This window comes from Bos taurus, chromosome 22 (assembly GCF_002263795.3).
Source record: "Bos taurus isolate L1 Dominette 01449 registration number 42190680 breed Hereford chromosome 22, ARS-UCD2.0, whole genome shotgun sequence".
Taxonomy (NCBI): domain Eukaryota; kingdom Metazoa; phylum Chordata; class Mammalia; order Artiodactyla; family Bovidae; genus Bos; species Bos taurus.
In genome coordinates, this window is record NC_037349.1 from 54,283,375 (window position 1) to 54,289,517 (window position 6,143).

Genomic DNA, 6,143 nt, shown 5'->3' on the forward strand with positions numbered 1-6,143 from the left:
AGAAGAGAAGCCAGAGGCAAAGGAGAAAAGGAAAGATACACCCATCTGAATGCAGAGTTCCAAAGAATAGCAAGAAGAGATAAGAAAGCCTTCCTCCGTGATCAATGCAAAGAAATAGAGGAAAACAATAGAACGGGAAAGGCTAGAGATGTCTTCAAGAAAATGAGAGATACCAAGGGAACATTTTATGCAAAGATGGGCACAATAAAGGACAGCAATGGAATGGACCTAACAGAAGCAGAAGATATTAAGAAAAGGTGGCAAGAATACACAGGAAAAAAAAAAAAAGTCCAGTGGTGTGGTTAATTACCCTAATAGTCCAGTCTGCAAAGTGCAGGCAGCTCTGAAAGTAAAATGCAACCACTTGGTTTTCTGGGAAAGGAAGCTAAGAATGCATGATTTTAAAAAATTCCACTGTTTCTATAGATTTGTTTTCAATTTTCTATGCGTGTGTGTGTGAGTGTGTGTGTGTGTGAGTGTGTGTGTGAGTGAGTGTGTGTGTGAGTGTGTGTGTATGAGTGTGTGTGTGTGTGTGTATGAGTGTGTGTGTGAGTGTGTGTGTGTGTGTGAGTGAGTGTGTCTATGCTTCTGGTAGTTGTTTTGGGCAAAAATTTACCAGAGTTCCTTGTGAACCTTCAAGTAATTCCCTTTGAGTTATTCATTTCTAATTCATGTCTTTGGCAGATGAAAGAATTCCAGAGCTGTCTGCAGGTAAACAAATAGCACACAGAATAGAGAGTTTAGAGCTCTTTGTTTGTTTGTTTAAGTGTTTATTTGTCTGCATCGAGCCTGTGCCATCTCCCTTGTGTCATGTGGGATCTTTGGGCTCCGCAGTTGAGGCTCTCGGGCTTAGCTGCTCTGTGGCGTGTGAGATATGAGTTCCTGACCAGGGGTCGAACTCAAGTCCCCTGCATTGAAAGGAGGATTCTTAACCACTGGATAAGCAGAGAATTCCCCGGGCAGTTGATTTTAAGCAAGTGTGAATGTCAGAATTTGCATGTTGCTTGTCACAATGCTCATTGCTGTGATTCTGACTTGGTAGAACCTGGTTGAGGCACAGGAATGTTTGCTTTTAACAAACATTCTGTGACCATACACTGAAAAATGCCATCTTGGGTTCACGGCGTGAGGTCTCTCATGTTGGATTTTAAGGTGGCAGTCCTGCATGTAGGACAAGGTTAAAGGGAACAGTAGAACTTGTCTGACCAATTGAAATAAAATGGCATATGTAACTACCTGTCCCTTCAGCTAAAATATAGTGGCGTAGCGGTATTTTTAAAATCCTTTTCAGAAACTAACTATTGTGCAGTGAATTTCAGCCTCCCCTTCTGAGTCATTTTTCACATCCCAATTCTTCTTTCCAGGCTAATTAATCAGTAGAAACCAGCTGAGACCACAAGGCGTGGTTGATACATCAAGTTTTCCTGTATTATTGTATTCTATATGTGTCATGGGGCTTTCCTGGTGGCTTAGATGGTAAAGAATCTGCCAGCAATGCAGGAGACCTGGGTTTGATCCCTGTATCTAAGTGGGACGGAACATGATTTAATATAAATCTTTAATTTGCTGTTTTAAGGAGCTAATGTTTGCTGTGATTGCTTTTCTCCCCCTCTTTCCTGGTAACATGCAATTTTAAACATCCATTTACTTGTTCTTGAAACTGCTGTGGTAGTACTTGTGACATGTGTTTGAATACAAAGTATATTTATCAGCATTGTGGCAATTAAAGTGAATATCAAATGGGTTTGTAATAGCACTTAAAATGTTATTGTTTTAAGAGTGTTACCATCAGGACTTCATTTGGGGTCTATAGTTTCTCTCGATGCTAATGATAAAGACTAGATTTTGTATGTATATGGACTTCATTTTTATTTTGATAAGTGTGTGGTTGTATCATACCATTAGCTAACAAATGTAGATTTACTCATTCATAGTTTCTCACAGCTTTTACAAGGATGGTAATACATGCCCTACAGTGTATTTCTTCTTCTTGTTCAGTCGCTAAGTCATGTCCAGCTCTTTGTAACCCTGTGGACTACAGCACGCCGGGCTCCCCTGTCCACCACTCTTTTTATTACTACAAAATTTTTAAAAAGAATCAATCTTACACTAATGATTTTGTCATTCTTAATGGTCATATCTAGTCTTGCAATGTAACTGTGCATTCCATTGTCCTTAATCAACTTTATAAAAGACATAGAAACAAGACAAAGTTATTTGACTTCATATTAGTTTGAAAATAAATCGGTTCTTCTTAAACAAACAGAAAAACATTAATAGCTGCCCCAAACCATAGGATATCAACATGTTTTATGTTTCTATCCCTAGGACTGCAGATATACTGATACCTAAACTTAATAAGGAAATGGCAACCCACTCCAGTGTTCTTGCCTGGAGAATCCCAGGGCCGGGGGAGCCTGGCAGGCTGCCGTCTATGGGGTCGCACAGAGTCGGACACGACTAAAGCGACTTAGCAGCAGCAGCAGCAGACTTAATGAAAGGCAGAAACAATGAAATTCTCTAAATAATTCTTTATAGAATGAGATCTACTTCTGAAATAAATACCTTAATGACTTGAATTTGATAAAGTAGACACCAGGAGAAAGTTTCCTGTAGATCCTACCTGAGTCAAATCTTAGTCAATCACCCTCATGCTTTTAGATGGCAAAATTATTTCTGTGTGTTTGGACAAGACCTCTTAGCCTGATTTAAAATGCTTATCTGTGTTTCTTAGATGCACTGTTGCTGTGTATTTGTTCTATGAAACATTATTCTTTTTAATTAACAGTTTTCTGCTGAAGTATTTATTCCCTACATATATAAATATTTATTTAATTGCAGAGGTATAAAGTTGATATGTTTTCTATTTTTCTGACTATACTTAGTGTTGTTTTCATTGGTTCCCAGTGTTTTATGTCTTTTAATTTCTCCCTGTACTCTTGTTCTCATAAGTCATAGTTTTATTACTACATCTGTTAAAAGAAGCAATATAAATTTTCCACCCCTTTGGGTAGTTTACTATTAGATTTTGTGTCTATTGAAAAGGAGTTATGTTCACAGTTTTTGCCTGTAAAGTAAGCTGCATAAAATTCAATATACATTAATAATACCAACTGTGATTTATTGTCATCCAGAAGAGATGAAAACATGACTGTGACATTGTATATTTTTTTTGTCATTCCACTTCCTGGCCTTGTAGTTTTAGCAAAAAATTTTAGCAAAAAATTCTAAACTTTGGTGAAGCGATCAAGAAAGTGAATGTTCTGTTTTTCATATGCATTTTAAGAAACTATGATGTTTACCTCTTGAAAGAACATAGATAAAACATTGATCAACTGCACCTAAAGACTGGCATTTTCTGTGAGATCTATTATGACTAAATAGTATGTTAATCAAAAGATTATTTATCTAATTATTTGTTAAATCATTGTACTGAGATTGGAGGGTACAAAGAAATGGGACAAGCCAACAAGAGAGTAATAACTACAAGATAATATTAGAGAATAAAATCTAGTAATATTCCACACCCAGGCAACTAGCATCTTCGTAGAGGATACCGCAGTTAAAAGAGACAGCACAGAGGAGAATAGAGGCTGTTATAGAAGTTGATGAATGTCTCAGCTGGAATAATGGATGAATCAGTCCACAAATATTTTTTGTTTCTTGTGTATCAGGAATTGTGATGTCCCTGGAGAGAAAAGAGAGTATGAAGTTTGCAAAGAATGAACACCTGCTTGGAGAAAGGAGAAAAAGGAAAGGGTGTAGATTTTCATTAAATTCTATTGATCAATGCCATCCTTCACATTTTATCTCATTTAACTCTAAAAGTTATGCAAGTGGATTTTCTTATCTCCATTTCGCAAAATGGCTTCCTTGTTGGCTCAGATGGTAAAGAATCTGCCTCAGTGCAAGAGACTCGGGTTTGAGCCTTGGTTTGGGAAGATCGCCTGGAGAAGGGAATGGCTACCCGCTCCAGTATTCTTCTTTCTTGGAGAATTCCATGGACAGAGGAGATGTTGCAGAGTCTGGCATGACTGAGTGACTAGTGCTTCTGCAAAAACAGTGCTTGAGGGGAGAATAAACTCACGGAAAGTCACTAGGTCTTAAAGAGGGAAAGCTGCGATTCCAATGTAAATTGATCTTATTATAAATATTTCTTTCTGGAACGTTAGGAAAGTATGAACACAGGTCCGTGTCCCGCCATCAAAGTGAGAGTTGAGCTAATCGCTGAAGTAATTGTACTCACCCCATCTCTTCAGCAGTCCCTGGTTTGGGAAGATCCTGGAGGAGGGCGTGGTGACCCACTCCAGTATTCTTGCCTGGAGAATCCCCGTATACCGAGGAGCCTGGCGGGCTACGGCCATGGGGTCAGACACGACTGAGCGACTAACAGCACAGCGCGTCTCTTCAACCACCATAAAAGTACATTTTCTCTCGTGTCACTTAGTTTTTCTGCCTGTGATTAGAAATAGTCCATTTCAAGTGACCTTTGGTCTAGTCCAGTGTTTCTGAATAAAAAATTAAATCTTAAGGTAAGATTGTGATAGACTGCAGTTGCCAGGGGAAAGGGATGGAGGCAGGCCGAAGGGCTGAGGGTTGTTGTTACAGCAGGTGTCCACTGGAGGGCGCCAGAGCACTGGCGAACTCAACCTGCGGGTCCAGGGCGAGACCTCAGGGCTAGGTGATGAGCTTGAAGGAACCCAAGGATGCGCCCCGAGGAGACAGGTTGTTTAGGGCGCACTTCTAAATCCCTGGCCCAAAGTGCCTGCCCTCCACAAGGGAGCAGGGATGGGCCTTCCGCACGCACTGGGGGCTCTTCCAGCCTGGTTGGGTGGCCTCATGGTCTGACTATGGATTGTTTCTCCAGAGGCAGAAAAAACCTGCCTTAGACTTTCCTGGTGGCACAGTGGATGCGAACCCGCCTGTTACTGCAGGGGATGTGGGTTCAATCCCTGGTCCGGGGAGATTCCACATACTTCAGTGCATCTCAGCCCAGGTGCCACAGCTGCTGAGCCCACGCTCTAGAGCCTGCAGCCTGCGAGTACTGAGCCTGTGTCCCACGACTACTGAAGCCCGTGGGCCCTCGAGTCTGTGCGCCACAAGAAGGGAAGCCACCTCTGTGAGGGGCCCGCGCCCCACAGCTGGGGAAAGCCCAAGGGCCCTCGAGTCTGTCCACAAGAAGGGAGGCACCTCCGTGAGGGGCCCACGCCCCACAGAGAAGAGTAGCCCCGCACACCACAGCTGTGGAAAGCCCATGCAACAACGAAGGGCCTGCAGAGCCAAACATAATTTAAAAAAAGACATACCTGCCTTGACTTCTTGTGAACGCACAGTAGAGGCTCAGTAGTCATAGGGTTAATGACTATGTGCATCATTTTCCAAATAGAGACTCAAATGTTACAGTCTTTGTTCCATAAACCTTACTGTGCTAGCCAGACATGGGATCCTTCAGGACAGGATGGTGGTCTTTAATGGAACCAACAGTAGGTGTCGTGCGATTAGGTGTTTGGTGGAAGGAGCTGAGGTGTGGCATGTCTGCTTTCTCTAGTGCTATTAAAAGTGGTCCTAGGGGAGCAGCATCTGCACAAGGAAGAAGCTTGTTAAAGATGCCAGTTCACGGGCCCCACACCAAAGCTGCAGACTCATAGCTTCTTCCTTGTGTGCTAGAATGCTTTGTATGCATGTTAAAGTTTGAGGGGCAAGATTTAAAGACGTGCTTTTCACTCTAGGCTTGCCACAGAGATGACACAGTGAGTTTTAAATACTATCACCTGTGACCTCCTTCACACATTCTGTGTATTGATCCGGATATGTAGTTGAAAATGGATAACCAACAAAGACCTGTTGTATAGCACGTGGAACTCTACTTACTGTTATGTGCCAGCCCAGGTGGGATGGACGTCTGGGAGAGAATGGATACATGTATATGTGTGGCTGAGTCCCTTGGCTGTTCACCTGGAACTATTGCAACATTGTTAATTGGCTGTATCCCAGTACTACATAACGGAGAAGGCAATGGCTCCCCACTCCAGTACTCTGCCTGGAAAATCCCATGGACGGAGGAGTCTGGTGGGTTGCAGTCCATGGGGTCGCTAAGAGTCAGACACAACTGAGCAACTTCACTTTCAGTTTTCACTTTCATG